The following is a 27,132-nucleotide window of genomic DNA, read 5'->3' as shown; positions in this document are numbered from 1 at the left end:
GGAGCCAGAGGTCTGTGGACATGGCAAACAGGACTTAGGCTGCAGAGAAAGCTCTGGGAATTGTCTCCTGCTCTTAAATGCCAGCTCTGTAGGTATTTAAACATCCCCCATTAGCATTTCTAAAGACAAAAAACACGCAGCAGCATCACCATCAGCCGCACTTTAGAGGCTCCCGTAAAGTATTTACTGAATGTAGTGGAATCCTTCGTAGTGCACGCTGATTGTAGAGGGAACCATGATGGCAATCTGAAACCTTGGCAGCTAAGCATCATCCAGTGACACACCCACACATGGCAGGTGACACACTACTGTGTCCCGACACAGCGTTTGGAAAGCTCTGAGTTAGTGTGTCGGCCAGGGTCACTTGTTGATGGCAGACGTAGAAATGTCAGCTAAATTCACAAAACATGAATACTTAGAAGGTTCATCAGATTATGAACAAATGTATTGTTAAAATCATTATGGTCACCATTATTTGCACAAATCTGTAAATCCTAGAAATGTTTTTACTTATAATCAATGGGAACATTGTCCAACGCCGCCAAAGTGCAGCTCAAAAACATTTTATGAAAAGTTTCCATACTTCTCAGGTTTTAATGTCACAAATCCATAAACGTTTTATTACAAAAATATGAATAAGACAGGAATGAAAAACATGTTGACCAATACTAAACAAATGTATTCTGCGAACTTTAATGCTCAGCTGTCTACATTAGGTTTTAACTTTTGGAAAGACAATATTGAGACAAAAACTGTAGGTATTTAAACATCCCCCATTAGCATTTCTAAAGACAAAAAAACGCAGCAGCATCACCATCAGCCGCACTTTAGAGGCTCCCGTAAAGTATTTATTGAATGTAGTGGAATCCTTTGTAGTGCACGCTGATTGTAGAGGGAACCATGATGGCAATCTGAAACCTTGGCAGCTAAGCATCATCCAGTGACACACCCACACATGGCAGGTGACACACTGTGTCCCGACACAGCGTTTGGAAAGCTCTGAGTTAGTCTGTCGGCCAGGGTCACTTGTTGATGGCAGACGTAGAAATGTCAGCTAAATTCACAAAACATGAATACTTAGAAGGTTCATCAGATTATGAACAAATGTATTGTTAAAATCATTATGGTCACCAATATTTGCACAAATCTGTAAATCCTAGAAATGTTTGTTCTTATAATCAATGGGAACATTGTCCAACGCCGCCAAAGTGCAGCTCAAAAACATTTTATGAAAAGTTTCCATACTTCTCAGGTTTTAATGTCACAAATCCATAAACGTTTTATTACAAAAATATGAATAAGACAGGAATGAAAAACATGTTGACCAATACTAAACAAATTTATTCTGCGAACTTTAATGCTCAGCTGTCTACATAAGGTTTTAACTTTTGGAAAGACAATATTGAGACAAAAACTGTCTGGGGCACAAAAGAATGGCAGGTGCAAGGTATGGAAGCCTTGTTCAGAGTCTGCATTATCCCAGAACAAATAATATTTTTAAATGACACTGTTCAACAAACATGTCTTGGCCTAGCTAAGATAAAAGATTTAAACAAACCGTCCATACCTGAAGCCACACCTAACAGTATTAACACTACAGATGAGGAGGTAGACGTAAAACAGATTTTAAAGCACACCAGAACCAATCCTGATTGGAAACAATGGTTAATCTGGCCATAGACACGAACAACTGTCAAGATAGATTCATGAACAGAATACAAGGGTTCAAAATGAATAGGCCAGATCCGAGATATTCCCAGAGACAACATCCAGGGATAGTAACAACATTCAGTGTAGGAAAACTATGCCTTGACTGGCTACAGAAATCCACACTTCCAGAAATTAAACACTTGACTTTACTTAAAGAAGGCGTTGACGTGCGAGACATCTTACTTGGGCCTCGTAAACAACGTCAAAAATGTTTTATACACGCCGGTATATACGCAGCGTACAACGAAGCTTGGAAAATAACACAAATGGAAACTGCAGAAAAAATACGAGAAATGGATCGTATTAATTTAGAGAACGCTCTCTCTGTAGTGGACAATGGGTTAACGACTCTGTCCTCCAGAATTTATTCTTTGGACAGCATTGTATCATCTGCCATTGACATAATGGCGCAGGACTTGCTATTGTTACAACATGGCCAGTCTCAATTACGTTCTATAATGTTGCTAGGCTGGACGTTATAAAAACTCCGTTCAGGCTACGTGCCATGGCGTCTAATCAATACCACGTCATTGTTTTCTGTCTTTAACCTTACAGATAACAAATCTATTTGGCACAAAGAGGAGCAGACTATACGGTGCTGAGCATTGAAAAACTGGAAAGGTTACCACTGACGGTTTCTGAGAAACCGGTCGTAGAATGGATAATACATGGCACCATCACAATACCAGTGACGATTTTCCAATTTCAGTATTGTCTACGGCATATACCAGCAGGCCTGTATGAAAGGTGGGGTAAAGGATACATTAAGTCAACCTGGAATTTACCATACGCACACAAATGTTGGAGTGGGGGAAAGAAGGTATTTCTTAGTACAAAAAATTGTAAAAATTCACTAAGCAGTACACTTTTATGTGAAAGTATTAATTTACATGGAGCCTGCGAAGGTTCTTCAAATAACCTTTCGTGCCACATGCACGGTTCTCCTGCAGCAGTAATAGAGCCAATTTTCAGGCAGCTCTCCAATGGCAGCTACGTTATGCTCAATGATCACAGCTGTTGTGCCATGTTGCCAGGAAAAGCCTATCTAGTTAGTGCACAGCTTCCCAAACTTTTCATGTTGGTGACACTTTCTAGACATGCATAATTTCGTGACACAGTAAAGCAGTGTAGCGAGCGAGCCCAATGCACCTAATGAGGTTCGGGGGGGTTCTCAAAGTACAGATGTTACAGGTGAGGTACAGTCTAGTAAGGACTAAATCAGGTTACCTTTTGTAAATGCTTGTTTCAAAGCTAAAATTTCAGGTAAGAAACACCAGCCTCCAAGATCAGCACAGCCTTCTAGCTGTGCCTCTTACTTATTTTTGTTTCCAAATATTTTATCTGCATTTTAGAAACGAGAACCAAAAGTCTAGTCCAGAACAGTTCAACAAATACTGCAGAGGTGAATGGCCAGCAAAAACAGCAGAGGCTGCTAAAATGAGACCAACCAGCTTACCAACTGGTAAGGCCTCAGACAAGCACGTGTGACGCCACAGCCAGACAGAGACGGAGAAAACAAAAGGTGGAGGAGCCAGAGGTCCGTGGACATGGCAAACAGGACTTAGGCTGCAGAGAAAGCTCTGGGAATTGTCTCCTGCTCTTAAATGCCAGCTCTGTAGGTATTTAAACATCCCCCATTAGCATTTCTAAAGACAAAAAACACGCAGCAGCATCACCATCAGCCGCACTTTAGAAGCTCCCGTAAAGTATTTACTGAATGTAGTGGAATCCTTTGTAGTGCACGCTGATTGTAGAGGGAACCATGATGGCAATCTGAAACCTTGGCAGCTAAGCATCATCCAGTGACACACCCACACATGGCAGGTGACACACTACTGTGTCCCGACACAGCGTTTGGAGAGCTCTGAGTTAGTCTGTCGGCCAGGGTCACTTGTTGTATGCAAGTATTGTATCCAAAAAGCAAGACAGACAGGGAGTTGGCGTTATGTCCTTCACTGAATATCTCTTCTATACGAATTGATACTTTAAGCAGAATTAAAGCCATTCTTTTACAAAAAACGGTGCCACGGACCTCGTCTAGAGAAACGTATGATCTGCAAGTTGCAAGGACTTCTGCAGAGATACATGCATTATTATCAACAAACTGCCCAGTACATTTTGCAAAAATGTTAGGTCAAATCTTAAACATGTCTGATACCAGTGGCTTCGCACATGTATTTAAGACTATCTTTTCGGGACTGTTAGCACCATTCGAAGCAGTCCTTGGCATTTTTCCAAATTTTGTGCACTCTATGTTTGGTGGTCTTCCTCTCATTTTGGGACTCGTAGCAGGTATTCTATTTTTGTTCCTTCTGCTCCGATATGGCAAATCCAGTCACCGACGTACCCAGACTACAATGGAACGGGCTCTCCTGGCCATGCGGTATCGTGACAGAATTACACAGATTCTTGGCTTGGCTCGTTTAAGAGATCTGAATACCACTTGGTTCCTTTCGTTCAGACCAATCTGGCAAGATTGCATCTTACCTGTTCTACGATGCCTGCTTTGCGGAGAAGAATGTGTGTGAGACATTTGTCTTACACTTCCATCAGCACTGCCAACGGATGTTGACACTTTGCTGGGTCCTGTAACGACTCATACATCATGTTGCCCCCAACGGCTGCCAATCCTGATGGCGGCATTGATTGAGATCTCACCGGCAAATCCAGCGATTGGTGAGGTATGTGGAACAACAGGCACACAGGTACCATCTACAGCGAACATTGCTAATGCGGATGACGCTGACGGCGATGCTTCACATCTATGCACATTTGATCTACGTGATGAAGTAGTTCCACTTTCACCAACTGTGGTAGACTGTTTCTTTGCCAGCTTAGATGACTTGATGTTTTCTCCCGACACCGAGAATAACTTTTAAAAAAGTGCACACAGCGTTCCATGAACTCTGAAATTCGGCCTTCGGTTTTTCAAAACAAACCCTCTAACTTGGGAACTCTATGTTTCTACGATCTACATTTGAATTGTTTTTTCCATCCCAGAATAGAATTTTTTCACTTGGCACACATTTATCTGCTTAAAGTAGAACTATTCTTAGAGAACAAGAAATTAATTTGATACTTCCTATAGACAATATTTGGCATTTTATATATTATGCTATGGAATGGTCTTGACTTTTTTTTATTCTGTAAATTTAGAGCCATATCATAAATGTCATTTCATAATTCACTTAGATAACATTCTTTAATGACAGTTATTTACGACAAATACTCATGTATGTGTATAAACCATGTTTTGATGCATTTCATGTATTTCGGGTGGGATTATGAACACATGCTTTAGTTATGTTTTTATGCTTTTAGATTTAGTAATATTAGACATAATACGTGGAGTGGGTGTTGTATAGCGTTTTAGGACCCTAGTGTAATTTTCCCGATTCATGCCCTTATATAGGTATAAAGTACTGTATCCTTATATAGGCATGGAAATCATAACCAGATTAAGACATAGCTTAAGTAGTCCTAATACGGCTTGGCTACTTCCACTAGTTCCGAAAATCTACAACGATTTCTTGGAAAAACCCGCCTTCAGCAGTCAGGGACTTCCCCCTGCATGAATATTAATTTATCCAAGAACTCAGAGTTTTCAGAGAATTAAGTCTCTAATGACGTTATTATGTCCAATATTACGTCAAACTCGGCACCTTCAAGGTATAAATATGCCCACACTTGTCCAAACAAACACATGGTGGTTTGGAGCAGTTTGACTATCTACTTGCCAGTCGCGCCCTGCTGCAGCAAGTGCCGAAGGAACCCGACCCTCTAGCTGACGCACAGAGATGCTGTACTTTCTCCAGCCGAGAAATCCAGCTCTGGTGTTTCCAGGCTACCCTTGCGGGTTGGTGGGAAATCGAGTCCTGAGAGATAGATACCAGACCTCCTACATTCTAAAAACCAAGGTACGGAGCTGATTAGACCCTAAGAGAATTCTTGGATTAGATTCTTGGCAAATGAATGTGTGCACTCTGTGTGCACTTGCCTCTCTGGCACCTTTGTTGGTCCTGCGCAGCCGAGTTAGCGCTGCTGCAGCCCTCACCATCCACTAACTTTCCCCGCCGCCATCTCGGCAAGGACGGAGGCCACGCCCCTTTGCGAGGCCACGCCCCCGACGCCACCCTTAAAAGCGCTGAATACAAGCGCCACCAGCCCTGACAGACTGTGCTCTTGAGGCGGAAGCCGAGAGCGTTTTACTCATTTTTAAGAATTTACTTTTAAAAAATACTGTCACTATTACTCTGTGTGCACTTGCCTCTCTGGCACCTTTGTTGGTCCTGCGCAGCCGAGTTAGCGCTGCTGCAGCCCTCACCATCCACTAACTTTCCCTGCCGCCATCTCGGCGAGGACGGAGGCCACGCCCCTTTGCGAGGCCACGCCTCCAACGCCACCCTTCCACGCCCTATAAAAAAATGTGCATCTCTCAGACGCGCAGCGGACGAGCGCAGCGGGCGCGCCGCCAGCGCGCCAAAGGCAAGCCCGTCTGCGCCCGTCCGCGCCCGTCCGCGCCAGGCCGGGCCTTAGGGCATGCCACGCCGACCATCTTATCTCGTACTCCTCTCAATCCCACAAAGACTTGCAACATCTCGCCACCTCCCTACCTCCAACGGCTATCCGCCGTATACGCACTGCCGGCCTTATGCACCCTGATCGACACCACCTAAGTGGTAACATCCCATCAGCTATGCCGACCAGGAATGACATGACCCTCAGGGTGTTATATTTAAACACCCGCTCTTTAGTTAAACACCCTGAGGACATTTTTATCTTGCTATCTAACACCAATCCGGACATACTCCTGCTCACGGAAACCTGGCTAACATCAGAGTCCCTCCCAGATATCTTGGCTGCCCTCCCCCCTGACTATTACATCCTTCACGCCAACCGCCACGGTGACCGGCCCGGGGGTGGGGTGGTAGCTATCATATCCAAATGCCTGAACTCCGTTTCCTCTTATTCCCTCCCCCTCCCTAAAGTGGATAATTTACTTATCAGTGTGCAAACTGACACCGGCACCCTTACCCTCCTGCTCTTATACCGGCCTCCCTATCCTATGCCATCTTTTCCCACCATCTTGAGTGAACAGCTGTCTAACCTTCTAACGCTGCACTCCAGTTTTGCCCTCTTCGGCGACCTAAATTATTGGTTTAACGATACCAATGCCGGCCCCCATGCCACAGAGCTCTTGGAGACTCTCAATAGCCTGAACCTCACCCAACAGGTCACCCATCCCACCCACAATAAATGCCATATTCTGGACCAGATCTGGACTTGTAATCTGGCCTCATCCCCACCAGACGTTTCCCCCTGTGTCTGGTCTGACCACAATCTAGTCGACACCACCCTTACTGTCGCCGGTCAAATTCCTGCTCCTCTGATGGCTGGCGGCTTTTCACGGAAATGGAGTACTTACGACTCTCAGGGCTTTCTCACGGCCCTGGCCGACACCCGCCCAGCCTTCCTCCCCTTAAACGACATCGACTGCATAGAACATGATCTCGGTTCCTGGTTAGAATCGGCCAGTGACCTCTTTGCTCCCCTGGTCAAATTCCCTAGCACCAGGCACCGCAACTCCCATAGGTGGTTCTCTGGTGATCTCAAGCTTTTGAAACTAAAAACTCGTCAGTCAGAACGCACCTGGAGACGCGACTATTCTGACCTAGCCCGACAGTTCTACATGGCTGCGCGTAAAGAATACAAAGCTGCCATCAGCCTAGCCAAAATGGAACACTTTTCCAACAGTATCTCGTCGGCAGCCGACAAATCCAAGGAGGTGTTCAGAGTCATGGATGAACTCACTACAGATGATAGAACCCTCCCAGCCCAGACCCCCACTCAAGAGGCTTGCGACACTCTCAACTCTTTCTTTTTAGACAAAATCACAAAAATTAAAAACTCTATCCCCCCTCTCCCCAGTCACCTTCACCGGCTTCCTGCACTAATAATCCCTTGACTTTCTCTTCCTTCCCGGCCCTAGACCCCACTTCTCTAGCGGAACTGGCTACTCGGGTAAAATCTGGTTCCCCGAACGATTGCTGCCCGCCATCTGTCCTGCGGAGTATCTGCCTGAATCTGCCAGACTGTATCCTACCTCTATTTAACGGGGCACTTAGCAGTGGCACCGTCCCGACTTCTTCTAAGGAGGCTATCTTAGTGCCCCTCCTCAAAAAACCCGGCGCCGACCCCGCGGAGCCTTCGAACTACCGCCCCATCTCCCTCCTTCCGTACTTTTCAAAATTGATGGAGGCCCACGTCACCCGGTGCCTGTCAAATTTTATTGAATCATCCGATCATCTTGAGCCTAATCAAGCTGGCTTCCGACCTGCCCACTCTACTGAGCATGTCATCCTGGCAGTTCTGGACACACTCAGGAACAACGCGGATGCTGGGTCCCCCCAAGCCCTCGTCCTCCTGGATTTGTCAGCCGCGTTCGACACGGTGGACCATAACATCCTTCTCCACCGTGTCGAGCAGGCTGGCATCCAGGGCACCGCTTTTGACTGGGTCAATTCCTTCCTTACTGGAAGAACACAGGCAGTCCCCCTGGGGCCTTACACTGCCACTAAAACCCCCACGCACTGCGGAGTCCCCCAGGGCTCCTCTTTATCGCCGCTTCTATTTAATCTTTACCTCCGGCCTCTGATCCAATCTCTTCAGAAATGGGACATCGTCGTCTACAATTACGCTGACTACCTACAGATCATCCTCCCGCTCAACTCTCCTCATGCCATCAATACGTTTCACGCAGTCATGATCCACATCCAATGTTGGATGAACCAGAACCAATTGAAACTTAACCCCGGGAAAACTGAGCTCCTCCTCCCGGGACTCAGTCACGCCCACTGGGGCCCGCAGTTCTGGCCTCCGGAGCTAGGCTCCCCCCTAATCCAGGTGAAAGCTGTAAAGAGTCTGGGAGTGATCATTGACGCTGAACTTTCTCTCAGAGCACAAGTGGGATCGGTAATATCTTCCTGTATGTACCAGCTCTGGAAGATCCGCAAAGTCCGCCACCTACTTCCCCCCGCTGCACTTACCCAAGTTGTTATCTCACTTGTGCTCTCCCGTCTGGACTTCTCTAACTCCATCTATCACGGCCTCCCATCATCCCTGACACACCGCCTTCAAGTTGTCCTGAACCAAGCGGCCCGCCTAATTCATAATACCCCCAGATGGCAGTCTGCCAAACCCCTACTCCACAGTCTTCATTGGCTTCCAATAGACCAAAGGGCAGCCTTCAAGGTGGCATGTCTTACTTTCAAAACCCTCCACGGCTCCGGCCCCGCGTTTCTAAAATCTCTTATCCGCCCCTACTGTCCACAGCGTGACCTTCGATCTGCCCACCGTCACCTGCTAGCCACCCCCAAAATCAAAACCAAGAAACTTGGCGGTCGCCGTTTCTCCCATCTAGCCCCTGGACTCTGGAACCCCCTCCCTCTTTCCATCAAATCCTCCTCCTCTCTCTTGAACTTCAGAAAACTTCTCAAAACTCACCTTTTCCCTCCCCTCAGCTAGAATCCCGCTACTCTTGTTTCCCCCTCACTCACTCTGTCTCTCAGCGCCAGGAAGCCTCGGCGTCAGTGCGCTTTACAAATGGCACCTAAGATAAGATAAGATAAACTTAAGCTACACCTCGCTTACTTCTTCCCTTGTACTAGACCTAGGTTAGGTACACCGGGTAGGCGTATTTTAGAAGCACCAGTTGAGTACTTTTAGTCATTATTTATCAATGTATGTATTTTATATATTTTATGGCTTAGAAACCATATCATGCTTTTACAGTATTATTTTATAATACTCCTCGTACTGTACGCATTGTACTTTACAACAAGTATTACGATTGTAGCAGTTCATTTCTTATGTTTGAGAAAGAAGACTGTTCAATAAATACCTTTTATTGATAACGCCCGTCTCTCCATTTCTCTGCACATCTGGTGAAACGAAGCATGCACGATTGACTGAGTGAAATAACTATTGCTTCCGAGACTCTAGAGATATATTTCTTATTCTTGGGGGTCAAAGTGGTTATGTTTTAAGCGGTTGTCAGAAACTAATCGCTTCTTGTTCATTCGAGAAAGTTTCTAGTGACCTCTGAGCTAGCTGGCACATACACAATTAAATCTAGTATATTCGGTAGAGACCTAGTCGACCTCAGTCCTACGTCTAAACTACAGGATATACTATTCCAATGCGCAGAGCCTATTGGGAATATAGGAACTACACTACAAGCTGTCCAGCCCCTCCTCAACACTATTTAATGGCGGCCGCGCTAAAGGCATGCCAAAGAACATTTGACATTTGACAAGGCGGGAGACGACAGCCTGGGGTGAGGACACCTTCACCAGCCAGTCGTCGAGGTAGCGGAAGACTGACACCCATAACCTGTGACCACCGCCATCACTGTGATGAATACCCGAGGGGCACTGGTAAGGCCGAAGGGGAGCATGGAGAACTGAAAGTGCTCACGGCCTATTTTGAACCGCAGTAACACCTAGGGCCTGGCAGGATTGGGATATGAAAATATGCATCCTGAAGGTCCAATGCTACCATCCAGTCTTCTTGGTCTAGGGCAGACAAGACCTGAGCTGAAGTGAGTATCTTGAACTTCTTGAGGAAGAGGTTGACGGTCCGAAGATATAAAATGGGCTGCAACCCTTTGTTGTTCTACGGAATCAGAAAGTGGCGGGGTTCACAGCCACTGCCTACTTCGGAATCCGGGACACTTTCTATAGCTTCCTTGGCCAGGAGAGCTGTAACCTCCTCTTGGAGCAATTTCAAATGATTCTTCACCAGCCGTTCTCGATTTGGTAGAATGGGAGGAGGAAAAGAAAGAGAATAGCCCTGCTGAATGATCTGCAAGACCCACTTGCCTGATGTTATGGACCTCCAGTGGGGGAAATGAAGGATTCTCCCACCAAGTGGTGTGGTCTTGCAGAGTCAGACTAGGAGTGCTTGGAAGCTGCAGCTGCCGAGGGCAGGGTGGCCGACTACTCCTGTCTGCCATTCCTTGGTCGAAATGAACTGCGTCCATGTCCCCACACAACTTGGGAAGTCTGAGCAGGACGGTGGCTGGGAAAGGGCTGATGCAGCTGGAAACCCCTTCTGTTGCCACACAAGGGGCAAAAGGTAGGCTGGTTATGAGGAGAAGAAGAGAGCCCCAAGGATCTGTCCGTAGCTCAAGAGTTCTTGAATCGCAATAGGGCTGAGTCTACCATCACTCCAAAAAGACAGGTTCCATCAAACGGCATGTCCATTAAGTTTGCCTAGACATCGCCGGAGAAGCCAGCTATCACAAGGCCACTGTTGATGAAAGCGCTCTGCCCAGCGAATCAGTTTGGTCAAGGCCACACCTTATGGCGAATTTTGCTGCATCCCTCCTGTCCTTAACCGCCTGAGAGAGCACAGCCTAGGCCTCCTCTGGGACTTGTGGCAGCACATGCGTAACAGTCCAAAGGGAGTGGGAGAAACAGTCCAATAAGCATGAGGTATTTACCGACCGCAAATGCCAGGCTGGAGGTAGAAAACATTTTCTTTCCAAGTGAATTAAGGCTCTTGGATTCGCTATCCAAAGGGGCATAAGGGAACGCACCCTGGGAGATAGAAGCCTGTCCCACCAAGCTTTCAGGGGTAAGGTGAGGCACCGGGCAATGGCAGTGTGCAATTGTCCTATTCACAGGAGTCCCTGTGATAGGCTTGGACCACAAGCCTAGAAGGACATCAGTAAGTGCTTCATTGAAGGGCAAAAGGGGTTCAAAGGTGGAAGCTCCAAGTTGAAGCACTTCGGTCAGGAGATTAATCCTGACCTGCACTTAGGGCAACTTGGCTGCCCTCTTAACCACCACGGCATTAGATGCCCTCTCCTCTGCAGCCACAGTTGGCGAACAGAACATGCCAGTATCTGGGGAAGTGTCCAGTCCCCTGACTTCCCCAAGTTCCCCATACCAGTCCATCTGTCTGCAGAAACATCCTGGTGTTCTAAAGGACCCATAGACCCCTCCCATTCTACTCCAAAGCCTCAAACATCCTCAAAATGTTCAATTGACAACATGGAACCCCTGGGTTCTGCAGACGTTGGAATTGTCATCGAGGTACACCTTTCCAACTCTATGTCGTCGGGGATAAGGAAGGGGCTAGCACCGCCGGTGGGAACCGGCAGAACAGACTTAGGGTCCGATGCCAGGGAAGGTTGCATTGGCACAACCAGTGTCGTCCCGGATCTGGGATTGGATCCTTGAGGCCCCACCAGGACCTAGGCCGGAGCCGACGGCTTTCAATCTGTTGGGGCCCCTTCGAACCCTGCAGGGCCCGAGGGCTCACCAGGGGTCAGCCCCCTCAAATACGCGGTGCATGGCCTTGTAAAGATCTTTAATTTGAGCGGGGTCGCTCCAGCTCCTGGAGAGGGAGGGAGGTGCGAAGTTGACTCAGGCTCCGGCTCAGCAGAGTCGTGCCTAGAGCATTGGTGCTCCTTACCTTGTTGACGGATGACAGTTGAGGTGAAGATGAAGTCTGCTTGGACTTCTTGGGCTTCTTCCAAGAGTGTACCGATGACCTTAAGTGGGACACAGAGGACTTGGGGCTCTGGGAGGTCCCGCGACCACCTCTTCTTCGACCAGGACTAGGACATCCGCAGAGTCTCGTTGGTTGCTGTCGACTCCCCAGCCACAAGGAGCTTGTACTTTTGCCTACCTGCTTGCTGACGAGGACGCCATTAGCCTGCCACTGCCCAACCTCGTGCTTCAGTCCCCGCTCTCCCTCCGCCGCCGCACTTTCAAGACCTCAAGTGCTGCCGCAGAGTGGGGGAGAGCGCGAGGGGACCAAAGACCACACTTCCCACCAGCCCCTGCGACCGGAAGTCGCACCACGCCACACAGCGCCAGGAGGCGTTAAAAACAAAGGCTCATTTGCGGCGGAGTGGGGACGCTTTTACTTTTGCCTACCTGCTTGCTGACGAGGACGCCATTAGCCTGCCACTGCCCAACCTCGTGCTTCAGTCCCCGCTCTCCCTCCGCCGCCGCACTTTCAAGACTTCGAGTGCTGCCGCAGAGTGGGGGAGAGCGCGAGGGGACCAAAGACCACACTTCCCACCAGCCCCTGCGACCGGAAGTCGCACCACGCCACACAGCGCCAGGAGGCATTAAAAACAAAGGCTCATTTGCGGCGGAGTGGGGACGCTTGTACTTTTGCCTACCTGCTTGCTGACGTGGACGCCATTAGCCTGCCACTGCCCAACCTCGTGCTTCAGTCCCCGCTCTCCCTCCGCCGCCGCACTTTCAAGACCTCGAGTGCTGCCGCAGAGTGGGGTAGAGCGCGAGGGGACCAAAGACCACACTTCCCACCAGCCCCTGCAACCGGAAGTCGCACCACGCCACACAGCGCCAGGAGGCGTTAAAAACAAAGGCTCATTTGCGGCGGAGTGGGGACGCTTGTACTTTTGCCTACCTGCTTGCTGACGAGGACGCCATTAGCCTGCCACTGCCCAACCTCGTGCTTCAGTCCCCGCTCTCCCTCCGCCGCCACACTTTCAAGACCTCGAGTGCTGCCGCAGAGTGGGGGAGAGCGCGAGGGGACCAAAGACCACACTTCCCACCAGCCCCTGCGACCGGAAGTCGCACCACGCTACACAGCGCCAGGAGGCATTAAAAACAAAGGCTCATTTCCCGCGTCGCGGGAGCGCGCGGGGCATCGCCGAGCTAAGCCCAGGCAAAGGGCGGGCCCTCTTAGGCCCACAGAGGCCTGAGGAGTCTGGTCTGGGCCACGTCTCTTGGTTACACCAGCAAGTCACCGCCTATGGCAACTTATTTGCTGAACTGCGCTTGATTAGATTGCGGCTCAATATAGTACTTGCCTAGGCGCTAAGTGGAATCATGGTAAAAAAAACACCAATGTCAACTCGATCCACGTCAAGGAAATTAGCACAGACAACAACCCCACTTCCAAGCTTAACCGCGATTGATAGAATGTTACAACAAACAATAGGGGTTGTTGTCACTGCCATAGAAAACACCGAAAGGCGTCTTTCATTACCGCCAAGCATGTGTTTGATAACTCACCCTACGCAAGGAACTAATATACCTGCAAACACCTCCATTATAACAGCTTTTCACAGGACTCGATTTTATTGCATTCATACGCGGACTTACCAGGGAATGACCAGAACCATGTCGATGTTTTACAACAGTCACCACCCACTGATTTTGCTGCTCGGGAAAGCAGGCTGTCCCTAACCCCCAACTTGCAGCCAAGTGAGGTTCCCCTTTCTGTGATTGAGGTGTCTAATGTCAGAGAGGAGCTAGATGATTGTGGTAATAATGATGTTAATCTAGCAGATAAGACAGCCGATACGAGCCCATCACAAAGCATAAGCGGTAATGGACCTAGTGGATCCAAAGGCAGACCGGCACCTAGTAGGAAATTGGTAATTGTAAATAGACATGGGGGGAGACATAGAAGTAAAAAGAAGAGATCAACTCAAATTTCCTTGAAACAAGGGGGGGAAGAGCAGAGCAGGGACTCACAAATAAACGAAAATCAGGGTACTGTTCAACAAGACTCTTTTCCTTTTAATATGGAGGGTCTCATAACACAGCTCGAGCATTTAGTAAAGTCACAAATTACCCCAATAGCTGAAAGGTTGAGAGTCCTAACGGACAAGGTAGAGATTTTAGAAAAGCTGGGAATAGCTAATCTAGATCTGTTAGAACACATTAGCACACAGAATAAGCAACCTACAAATAAAGCCCTAGAAGGGAAGCCTAATAACAACTTGACTGGTGGCAACACAAGAGTAGCTAGTCCTCCTGCACCGGCAATTGTAGTCACTGCCCTGGAAAAATTAACTACCAACACCCCTACTATCATAACAGGGCAGAAACCTGCTGTGGATCAAAGGGAGAAAGGCAGCTTAGAATCTAACAATATGGATAGGGTAGCACCTGTCCGGAACATCAATAATATAATCCCCGCAACGATAAACTTACCACCGGAAAGCAGCGCGTACGTAGCTATCCTTGCCAACGTACCAAAGTTAAAGCCAACCCAATTTGAGAACCAGCAAACACTTAAGAACAAAACATTACATTAGCTCACTAGAAACTGTGGGTTTCCAATGCGTGGGGCAAATCAGATTATTTCAACCCAGAGAGTAGGTTGGGTGGGACCCAGTAAAAAGGAGATAAATGACGACTGTATAGTTATAAATTTCAGGACATCTGACTGGGCCAGATACTCAATCCTAAATGCACCAGTGCCCTCCAAACGGGAATATAACACAACTTTACTACCTTTAGACTATTTCGATAGGGGCCAGTCAGGGAAACACCCCAAAGCACGGATAATCGACCATCACAGAGCCACCCATTCCAATCAATATAACACAGCCTATGATTTTGCTTCAATATATAATTCTTGGGACAACTTCTCAATCCCGACTTACAATAGATTTCAGGTGTTTGGCTCATTGGATGAGAATGACTGACTGAGGGAACAAACCACAATACCCCAACCACCTGATGTAACTGTTATTAGGGGAATGGCTGAAACCGATTCAGGAGTGTCTGGCATAAATAGGGTAGCCGGGTATACCGCAGAAAGGTTAGCAAGTGATGGTTTGTACATAACTGACAATATAGTTCAGACTGATGTTACCTCCATCATAGATATTACCCCGGCTGAGAGTCTAGAAACTGTTGCACCTTATGACACTGCACATGATAATACTGATGAAGGCCTCAACATCATTACCTGGAATATAGCAGGTATTGCCAGTAAAATAACTACCCCTTTCTGGAACACCTTTATCACACAAGGGCATGATATAATTTGTCTCCAGGAGACGTGGCATAGAGCCCAAATACAAGTTGAGGGGTACAGATCATATAGTGTGGATGCAACAACCCCTTTAGCAGGAAGAGCAAAAGGTGGACTTTTGACTTTGGTATCAACTACCCTAACTGAGTTCAGTCTTGGTAGTTGTGCAGAGGTGGCCCCGTATGCACAGATTCTGCGTCTGGTAGACGGTAAAGGTAGGGACTTAGTTATAGTAAACTTTTATAATAACATCATTGGAGCTAACCGGGGCATGATTGTACAAGATATAGAGCGGGCAATAGAGGAAGTATTAGAACAATCAGGCGATCCCCCTGTAATAATTTGGGCAGGAGATTTTAATATTCAAGCGTGCAGTCATGCACAGAAGGGGATCTGTGGTCATCGAGGGGAGTACTACAGCGGAGGTAGTACGGTTTATAATCATTTCCCCGAAACTAACTACGGAAGCACCTTGAATAATTTAGTTGCTAAATTAGATCTGGAGTTGCTAGACACACAAAGAATAGAAACAATGTAGAGTGCCCGTCATTTAGAGGGAGGGATGCCCACTCCAACATCGACCACATTTTGATATCCAACGGATCAGTCTACTCCAACTTATGGGTAGTCGAGCAGACTGTGAGCGATCATAACAGCATATCGCTGGTACTATTTGGATGGGGACGAAAAATCCATGCTTATGGGAGACCCGTTCAAGGGATCATAGCCGAAAGACCAAACGGCATGAGAATAAAGTGGGTTAGAATTAACCCTGCCCAATTTATGATGGAAGTACTCTTAAAATGTAGTGTGAAAATAGGTTACTGTTTAGGTTCAAAAGTGACTCCAGGTAATTTACTCAATTTATTTTAAATAACTAAAGTGATTGACGATTCACTTACAGTTAGGAGCCGAAAGCTGAGGAAAATTCAAGTGGTTTGGTTTGATAAGAATTGTGCCCAGTCATTAAATAAACTCAAAATAGCTCTAGATACCAAGCCCAAGCCAAAAATTAGAGAGGAGCGCCACAATTATAAGATCTCGTTGGCCACCAGGAAAAAAGAACTACACAATGAGGCTTGGTCTAATCTGGACATGGCAGCGGCAACAAAAAACCACAAATTATTCTGGGAAACCATTAACAGCCCGCTCTTAAAGAACGACAACATCCCTGTAATCACCTCTCATGTAAGCTGTCGCGCCTGGATAGCCCACTTTACTGGGATTTTTAATTCAGACTTTAATTCAGGTGGGCTGATTTTAGATGCAGATATAGTGCCCAGTTCGAAATGGCAAAAAAAGCAGTTATCCGTGACCCTAACCGAGGTCACTGAGGCAATTAGAAAGAGTAAGGGCGGTAAAGCCCCGGGCCCCGATGGGGTGCCCATGGATTTTTATAAACATGAAATGAACTTATGGGCACCTATCCTGACACGATATTTTAATGCTGCCATAGAAGATAGGCTTCCACCAACATGGGGCCAGTCTATTATCGTACCCCTCTATAAGAAAGGCCCCAGGTCAGAGGCACGTAACTACAGTCCCATCTCGCTTCTGGACTCATCAATTAAAATCCTTAGTTGAGTCCTTTTAGAGACTAGAAGCCTGGGTTGAGGAAAACAACATCTTATCCCCAGTGCAGTATGGGTTCAGAAGGGGGATGGGAACAATGGAGCAGTGCGTGGACCTGGAACTCATCATCAGTAAATACACAAAAGCCAAAGAAGGTAATTTATTTTTGTGCTTCGCTGATTTAAGTTCGGCTTTTGATTTGGTGGAACATTCGCTTTTATGGCCAGTTTTAATAGAAATGGGCGCTCCTACTGAAATTATTCACTTCCTGGCCAGACTTTATGAAAACTTGTCTAGCAAAGTTAGATTCGGTACTGCCGGTAATGCACACCTTTTTTCAGAATTAACAGAGGCATTCGACAAGGATGTGTTCTTGCCCCACTTTTATTTTCTTTATTTATAAATCAAATTGATCAAATTTTAAGAACAATCCAAGTAGATGCCCCCATTATAAATGGTAACCCCATTCCAATTCTTTTATACGCGGATGACGTGGTCCTTCTCTCCCGGACCCAAAATGGCCTGCAATGTCTAATAAATTTCAGACCTTCACAGAAAGTAGAAAGTTGATAATTAATAAAGGAAAACATTTATAATGTCATGTGCAAGGAAGACAAGAAAGAGCAGGACCTTTTATTTAGATGGGGAGAAATTGGAAAATGTAAAAAAGTTCTGCTATCTGGGTATTACATTCTCAGGAGATGGAAGGTGGGCTAATGAACAGGAGAGCGTTCGCCTTAAAATGGTCAGGAATACTAGTAGCTTTTTTAGATTTGCGGCGAAACTAGGGGGCCGTAGAATACAAGAGATGGTGTCTATTTATAATTCAAGGTGCATATCATCAGCCCTCTATGGGGCAGGGATATGGGGCTATCACACTCAGAGTGGTAACCAAATCCAGTATTAGAAGAATGCCTTCCTGAAACGACTGCTTTGCGCCCCGGCTGCGGCCTCAAATGCGTTAATACATAGGGAAGTGGGCTTAAACTATGTTAAGGACTTAATTGCCTTACGCCCTCTGGCCATCAATCTGGTCAAAAGACGAAACACAATTCACTCAGGATGTGATTAATGACTGTTTAAAGCTCGATCACCGCTCAAACATACCTTGGTTATGCCATATTCAATCTTGGTATAAAACACTTTATGAATTTGATGTCTTTAGAGAACCTGTAACGGGGATAGGTTTATCAAAAAAAGAGCTCAAAGTCAGTTTCCTGAAACATAAAAGAAGCACCAGAATGACCGAATATGCAAAACAAAGTACGTTTAACTCTTACTTAGAGTACAGCGTTAGTGAAGGCTTTCAATCATACCTTACTGTTGTTACCAAAAGCTCTCATCGCTTTGCATTAACTCGCTTACGCCTAGGAATTGTGCACCACCTAGTAGCATTCCCACTGACTAAGCAGCATGGCACATGTTATGCCCCTGTGACGGAATTTCTAAGCAGAGTAGCTGTCATTTTATGTTGTTTTGTAAATTTTATACTCCTTATAGGAAATTTTATCTGAAACCCATCTTTTTAAAATACGATATACGCAGTACCAAGACAGCGATGCAGCTGATGTTTAACTTAGGGAGCCCAGACATATGCTTCCATGTGGCTACATACATTTTAAAATGCATCTTTGTACGGAAATCAATCATTTTATGAGCTTAAATACATGGTTCTAACTTATATGCACTTTACTAAATACTAGTTCGCACATGTAACTTAAGATGAAGGTATTCATTGTTCTTAACCTATATGCCCTTTGTCATTGCCATTTTTGCACACGCGTCGAAAAATGAGTATTCTACATTGTGTTTGCCAATTTTGCACATCTGATTAATTCAGCTATCGCATTTTAAGATTGTTGTCCCATATTGAATCGTTAATACAAGTTATTTCTTATGACATGTTTTTATCATGAAAAGTAAATTTCTTATTACGTGCCCCTCAGAACCAAGAAGGAGCACATAATGCTGTATTTGGTATTTGATAATATTAGGGTTTGATGTAAATTTACGATGTACATGCAATTTTTATTCTGTATTTGTTGCTATATGGTTATATCTATATATACCGAATAAAGCATTTTGAATCGAATCGAGGAGCTATAGCCCAGTCTTGCAAGGCCTTCAGAGCCATAGCCCGACAGTTCAAGCACGACTTTGAAACCAGAGACAGACAAGGTGGCGGTTGATCACCAACATCATACGGTGACAGGCACCGCATGGTTTAAATCTTGTCTTTCTCAAAGACATCCTCACACATGTTGAAAAAAATCTGAAGTCGACAAAGATAAAAAAAAGGCCTGTCAAAAAATGCCAGAGGGGTAGCTCTTCCAGGGTCAGCACTTTACTGATGCAGGAAGAAAAGAACGGACGTCTGCAAGCCTGGGTGATGCCTAAATAGATGACTGTGATGTCAAGGTCACGCAGAGCTGTATGAAGCTACCCGATGGTACATTCAAAGAGTATTCCTCGAGCAAAAGTTTCTGGTTCCAGGCTAGCACCTGGGAAATTCAAAAGGTAAGGAATTTGCAGCTAGAGGTCTATCGGGTACCGGACGTCACGCTACCTGGCGTTGCCGAAGGACACCCAAGGACCTTTTTCCTGCCAAAACTGCAGCTGCACCCTGTCCCACCTCCACACTCCAGCTCTTCCTGCCGCCCAACAGCAGACCGGACTGGCTCAGCTGCATCCACCTTGACACATGCTCCCTCCACAGACACTACAGAAATCTGGGACCTCTTTGACTGTCTGGCCCACCATCGCCTTGCTCACGAAAACCTGGACAAACACTAGCTCTGACTCAGATATCACCATCGCCACCGCCATCCCCGATGGCTACAAGATCACCAGCAAGGACGGCGTCAACAGACCAGGAGGCAGCATCGCCATCGTCAACAAAAACACCCTCTGCCAGATCCCCCACTCTAACGACTCAATGACAACAATGGAACACATCTACTTCCAGATCCAGACCAACCCCACCCTCCAATGGCGCCCTTGTCTACAGACCTCTTGTCCCCTGCCTGCCCTTCAATGATGTCATTGTCTAATTCATTGCACCCCAGGCTCTCGCATCCACTGGTTACATCCTACTCAGCGACTTCAACTTAAACCTGGACAACCCAAAAGACCAGAACACCACATACCTCCTAGAGCACCTCGCCCATGTAGAACTTAAGCAGCTCGTGGCCACTCCAACCCACGCTACAGGACACATGCTTGACCCCCGTCTCCAACACCAGCAAAAACATCACCTATAGCCACACCACCAAACTCCTCTGGACCGACCACCACTGCATGCACTTCGCCTTCACCAAACCCACTGCACACCAATGTCCTCACCGCCCCCTCTGGCCATAACTGGAACAAGGCCACTGAAGAACATTTCACTGCCTCCCTCAGCACTACCACACCGCTGACATCCGTTGACACTAATACCGCAGCATGCAACCTCCACCAATCTCCAACTGTTCCAACACTCTGCCACCCTTCAAGAGAGCACTCAGAAAGCAACACTCCAAGAAAGCCAGGTGATTCACTCCTGCCCTCCACGAGGTTAGTTGCACCTGCGGACAACTAGAGAAGAAATGGAGGAACCCACACAACCTTCAAAGCCGCAATCACCGCACACAACCTCCTCTTCAAAAACCCAAAGACAATGGCTCTCCAGGGCAGAATTAACATCCACGCAAACGGCAAAGAACTATTCACCATTGTTAAGGAGAATTGCCAGGCCCAACAGCGAGACCACAGATGTTGCACCCTCGCAAGACCTCTGCAACAAACCCAGCACCTTCTTCCACCACAAGTTCAGATAGTTCTACAACAGTTTCAACACTCAAGACCCTCCCACCAAGCTCAACACCACCACACCCAAAAGACCCTGCACAACTGGACCCCGCTCACCAAGACCATGAAGACCATTCACTCCGGAGCCCCCGAATCACATCTTCCATATAGCAGCCACTGCCATACCACCCGAACTTCGCCGCACCATCAACTGCTCCATCAAGACCGTCACCTTCCCTGACAACTGGAAACACGCAGAGATTAACCCTATGCTGCAGAAACCATCCGCCAACCCAAAAGACCTCAAAAACTTCAGACCCATCGCCTTGTTCCTCTTCCCAGCTAAGGTCATTTAGTAGGCCATCAATGCCCAACTGAGTATATCGAAGCAAACCACGTCCTGGACATCTCTCAATCTAGATTCCAATGTAACCAGAGCACCGAGAGTGCACTTCTCACTCTCAGCCATTGTCAGGAACTGCGGACTCAAAATAGTCTGTGTAGGAAAGTCGGATCTGCTTTCATTGTCACCACCACTTTTTGCTCGTGTCATTCTGTTTTTCTGACTAGTCTGACTGGGATCCTGTTAATCAGGACCAGTCATTGTGCTCGCTCCCTAAATTGGACTTAGTAAGTTCTTTTGGTACCTTCCTAATTGGCTAAGGGTATATCCTTATAAGTCTCTAGTATATGGTATTAAGGTACCCAGGGCACAGGTACACCAGGGGTCTCCCATGAGCTGCAGCATGTATTGTGCCACCCGTGAGAGACCACTCAAACTGTGGCTACAGGCCTGCCATTGCAGCCTGTGTGACCTGGTGCTAGCACCACTCAAAACCGATGTTTCCTTATATCGCAGGTCACTACACTTAAAACTTACAAGTTGAGGAAAATGAAATTTTGCCTGACCAAGATGCCCCCTACGTGTACCCTATGTTACATGTATGTGCATGTCACCCATGCATATTTCTCTCAGTGGCCTGAATCACAAGGCCTCTGCAATCACGTCCTGCATTAAGGTGCCTGCCATCAAGTTTCCCAAACGTTAAGCTAACATGAAGGCCCATGTATTTGCATTGTGCACTTTTAAATAAATATCGTAATAAACCCTTTTTGTGGTTCAGTCTGAGCCACTTTCTGAATTAGGGTTTTCATGACTCCTGACACACTGCAAGCTGCAGTGACGTAACTCTGACCTCGCATACTTCTAGCTCAGCCGAAAGAGACCCAGCAAGGGTTGCCAAGATAGTATTATGAATAACTGTTATCTGCCTGCTGTACAGAGTCACATTCCTGCCCAGTGAGGAAGGTAAACAAAACCCGTCCGCGGAAGATAGGGCCTAGCCTCTCTGTCTCCATTGAAGTAAATCACAGTGCTTGCATCCATAGAAAGCTCACAGCCCCCATGCAATGCACGAAGAAATATATGCTTTTTCTGATTCTTAGCGATGAGCAACCTTTGCTTCAGATAATACATCCCCTGACTTAAGATATCAGTTAGTACCAGACGTGCTGGTCTCCTTGACACTAAAGATCTCTCTACTAGACTGAAAGTCAGCGCTCCTCCCTATGTACAAGGAAAAATGTATATATGTGTTGTTCTCTGTAAATAATGTTAGAAGACCCTTCCTGAACCTCAGTGGTGATGGAACAGATTCTCCCTTAACTCGAGTTATTGGAATAAAGCCCTTTTAACTTGGACACCACGGACTCTCTGCCTCTCATTTGATACATGCTAATTGTTAATGCCTAGAAATTATGCCAGGGTAATATTTTATTTACCACAAAGTCACCCTTAAGATAGGCCGTTCAATCCTGAAGGCAGGGTGCTTGGTTATAGGTCTGAGGGTACCTGCAAGAGCAGGACACCTCCTACAAACCTAGGAGTTAATTTCCAAGTTTATTGTATGATTAATTAAAATCGTTACAAATATCCAAAACAATTAAATATCTTTGCATCCACGGTTAAAACCAAACTACATTAAATACTATATCCTGTTAATTACAGTGTGGGGACTCTACCAACCCATAAAATACCTAAAATACAATAGTTAAAATTTAGTCCAACATCTATGTCACCTAACCAATTAAATTCTAAATACATCTACTGTTCGGTCTGTTTATTGCACAACTTATTCCAATTAAACAGTGTCCTGTTGGTCAGACCTCTCTGATCTTCTCCTGATCAGGTTGGAGTTTTTTTTACTTCTGCAAGGTATTTTACTCCTCGGCAGGCCAGGATTATGGAGGAACCGTCCATCCAGCGTATAACGGCTTGGCTACACGTGCGGATTCTAAGTTAATTAAAAATAGCTCTTAAGTAGTATCTCCTCCAAGCCGTAACTGCTAGACAAACGCAAAAAAGATGGATTAGGGATTCCTTTTGATAGCCACACAAGCGACACTGAGGTACTTGTTTGGGTTGTGTGACGGGGCCGGTGCGGACGATGTCCGGGACTGGTGGTCTGCGGTCCCCTTGTCACCAGTTTGTCTCTCCTGTCAGCAGCTCGACTCCCCGTACCTGCAGGAAGAGTGGAACTACGAGGCAGACAAACACCATTGGGATAATAGCCACGACGGACGCGGCTCCTTTAAATCATTCTCCCGAGGTGAAGAGACTCCTCCCCTCTACGTCAGTGAAGCAGCCGGGCCAAAAGAAGGAGGAACCCGGAACAGGGCGAACAGCGTTTCCCCGGAGGACGGAGTTACAGGCGAGGAGAGAAGGTGGTTACAGCTGAAAACGGACGGAGTAGAAGAAGACGAGGAGACGAGCCCAGGCGAGAACAACAAGCCAGGAGGCCAACGGTCCCACGCATCGCCCCGCCACGCTCCCGCGAGAGGAGCGTGGCTAACAGAGGTACGGGGCAAACTAGCGGGTTGGGTGGGTCGGCGTGTACAGCCTAAGGAGTAAAGACAGTGTGTGTAGATACCCTCTACCCAGCATGAGCACAAGAGCACTCCAGCATTGCTGTAAATTCACGAGAGCACTTTGTTTCCCTCACTTCCGGTCCCGTAACACAAGCCCCAGACACGGAACTAAATCCCCTCTATTTTTTCTGTGTTCTTCTCTTCCCTTGCAACGGAGCGGAACTACCATCTTCCTCACTCTGGAGTCCCTTGGCATTCGGAGAACGGACCCGGCAGAGTTCGCAAGAGAGAGACTTACAAGCAGGAGGAGGAGAGCCTATATGAAAATAAAGCCCTCTTTAAAATCACTTATCAAAGTCTCAGACTCTGTTCCTCTCACTCCAGTAGCCCCATCACAGGTTGTTTACAGGACGGCTGTAGGTCTTTCGAATCGTGCAAGCCCAGCCTGTAGTTTATATAAGACTTTTTTAGCTGCCAGCTAAAGTGAAATGTTAGGTATGCTTGCGGTTTCAATAATTTATAAGAAGAGATGATCGTCCACCCGTGCCTGCGTTTAGAAGTTATAATTTTGCCCTCCAGAAAGGATTTCTTTTTTGCTGCATCGTTAATCACTTTACTAAAAGTTGCTTTGTCTAGGCTTTTTTCCCCAGTCTGCTTGTATTTCCAGGTCAGCCAAACAAGTTCTCAGATAGCTTCCCATTAAGCTTGATAATTCTTGGCCCATCTGGAGCTTGATTTCTTCCCAACATAGGCTATCCATTGAGTCTGGTTCTTCGGAATGGAATTTGTGGCAAAGCTTTATAAACCAGCTCATGCTCCGAAATTTTTGATTTTGGAGGCTGAATTCAAGCCGGACTTGGGATGGAGAGGCTGATTTTGGCAAATTAAAAACGGCTTCATAGATCCTTGTCTGGAGATCATTGAGTAACTCCGCCTCCTTGCCACACCAAGTGACTAAGCCATATGACAGAGTAGGCATACTTTGTGCTGACATCACCTTTAAAAGGTGGTTATAATTTGGGCAGTCCAATTTAGTTTTTAGTTGTCGGTAAGCAAAGATTAATGATTGGGCTTTGTGACAAGTTTGTGCGCCTTGTGGATTGTACCCTGCCCTATTGTAATACCAAGGTATTTATATGACCCTTGCTCTTCAACCTTCGTCCCTTTTACTGTCCATTTGAACTTAATTTTATGTGGATCCACCAGACGGACAACCTTTATTTTTCCTTTGTTAAGTTCCAGATTTTCCTGGTCCAGATAGGTTGCTAAATTATTTATCGCCCTTTGTAGGCCGATAGGACTTTGGCTTAACAATACAATATCATCCGCATACTGTAAAACGGAGATCTGCTTATTGGCCATTATCGGCGGGTAGCAATCAGCTGCTTCCATGTATTTACTAAGATCTGAGAGGAACAAATCAAATAGGTTTGGTGCTAACACGCAGCCTTGTTTTAATCCTTGCTGCGTGTCGATGCTCGCTGTCATACTGCATTTAATAATTGATTCGGTAGGCCCCATGCCTTCAGCTTTTTCCAGAGTCTCCTTCTGTTCACTCGATCGAAGGCAGATTTTATATCAATAAAACATGCATACAGACGCGTTCTCCTTTTTTGTGCCTTTTCAGTTAGGATTGCTAAATTTGTTATTGTACCCATCCCTTGTCTAAAACCTGTTTGAAAATGTGGAATTATGTTATTGTCATCCGTCCACTCTTGCAACTGAACAAGGAGGCAAGAGGCGTAGAGCTTGGCCTCAACATCGATTAGAGATATGAGCCTATAATCCCCTGGATTACGACCATCGCCTTGTTTAAATATAGGATGGATTATGGTCCCTTTCCATGAATCGGGGACATCGCTGTGTGTAAAAATATGGTTGAAGAGCGGAGTTAAGTTGTTCGACCAATAATCTGGGTCATTCTTAAAAAATGCATTGGGTAGGCCATTCGGACCTGCCGCGCCTTCCGTTTTAAGCCTTTGTATTATACCTCGTAGTGGTTTTGTGGTGGTCAGGGTATTTTGACCAATGCCATCTATAACTTGTAGTGGATTTTGCAGAACCAAATTTATCCTGCTTAGGGTTTTATTTTCCTTTCTTCCACTACCAAAGACGGCCCTTGAGACCCTACAATGGACCCTAGTGCCGTACTGCTGTACATGTCCCGCACATGTTCAACCCACGCTTCCGCTCCAAATCCAGGTTCTTGTTGGAGTCTTGCTCCTTTATTCAGGCTATTTATAATGCCCCAAAAGTCCCTGCTATTTGGCAATTTACTTGCGCTCAATAGATTTATAGTTCAAGTTCAAAATTTGTATAGCGCACTACTCACCCAGAGGGTCTCAAGGCGCTGGGGGGGGGGGGGGGGGTGCATTACTTATCGAATAGCCAGGTTTTATAGCAGCTTTCTGAAGGAGAGGTGTGGTTCTGAGTAAGGCGGAGGTGAGTAGGGAGAGAATTCCAGGTTTTGGCCGCTAAGTGGGAGAAAGATCTTCCTCCCATGGTGGATCTATTGATGCGCGGAATTGCGGCGAGGGCTTGGTTGGATGAACGTAGTTGGCGGGTGGGTGTGTAGAAGGACAGTCGTTTGTTGAGGCATTCGGGTCCTAGGTTGTAGAGGGCTTTGTGTGCGTGGGTGAGGAGACGGAACGTTATTCTCTTGTTGACGGGAAGCCAGTGGAGATCTTTCAGGTGACCGGAAATGTGAGCTTGACGGGGGATGTCCAGTATGAGTCTGGCTGAGACGTTTTGGATGCGTTGGAGTTTTTTCTATAGTTTGGCTGTGGTTCCGGCATAAAGGGTGTTTCCATAGTCTAGTCGGCTAGTGACTAGTGCGTGGGTGACTGTCTTTCTTGTTTCGGTGGGGATCCAGCGGAAGATTTTTTTGAGCATGCGCAGGATGTTGAAGCATGATGATGAAACGGCATTGACTTGTCTGGTCATTGAGAGGGAGGAGTCTAGGATGAAGCCCAGGTTCCGTGCGTGATCTGTAGGTATGGGTGCTGTGCCTAGAGCCGGTGGCCACCATGAGTCGTCCCATGCAGAGGGGGACGATCCTAAGATGAGGACTTCCGTTTTGTCCGAGTTTAGTTTTAAACGGCTGTTCTTCATCCATTCGGCTACTTCTTTCATTCCTTCGTGTAGATTGGTTTTGGCGGTGTTGGGGTCTTTGGTGAGGGAGAGTATTAGCTGGGTGTCGTCAGCGTAGGAGATGATGTTGAGGTTGTGTTGACGCGCGATGGTTGCGAGGGGACTCATGTACACGTTGAAGAGGGTGGGACTGAGTGCTGATCCTTGTGGTACGCCGCAGATGACTTTGGTGGCCTCTGATTTGAATGGGGAGAGGCGGACTCTCTGGGTTCTTCGTCTGGTTGTATC

Source organism: Lissotriton helveticus, chromosome 5_1 (genome assembly GCF_964261635.1).
Source record: "Lissotriton helveticus chromosome 5_1, aLisHel1.1, whole genome shotgun sequence".
Classification (NCBI taxonomy): domain Eukaryota; kingdom Metazoa; phylum Chordata; class Amphibia; order Caudata; family Salamandridae; genus Lissotriton; species Lissotriton helveticus.
The sequence above is the reverse complement of the archived record's forward strand: the minus strand, read 5'-3'. Positions refer to the sequence as shown.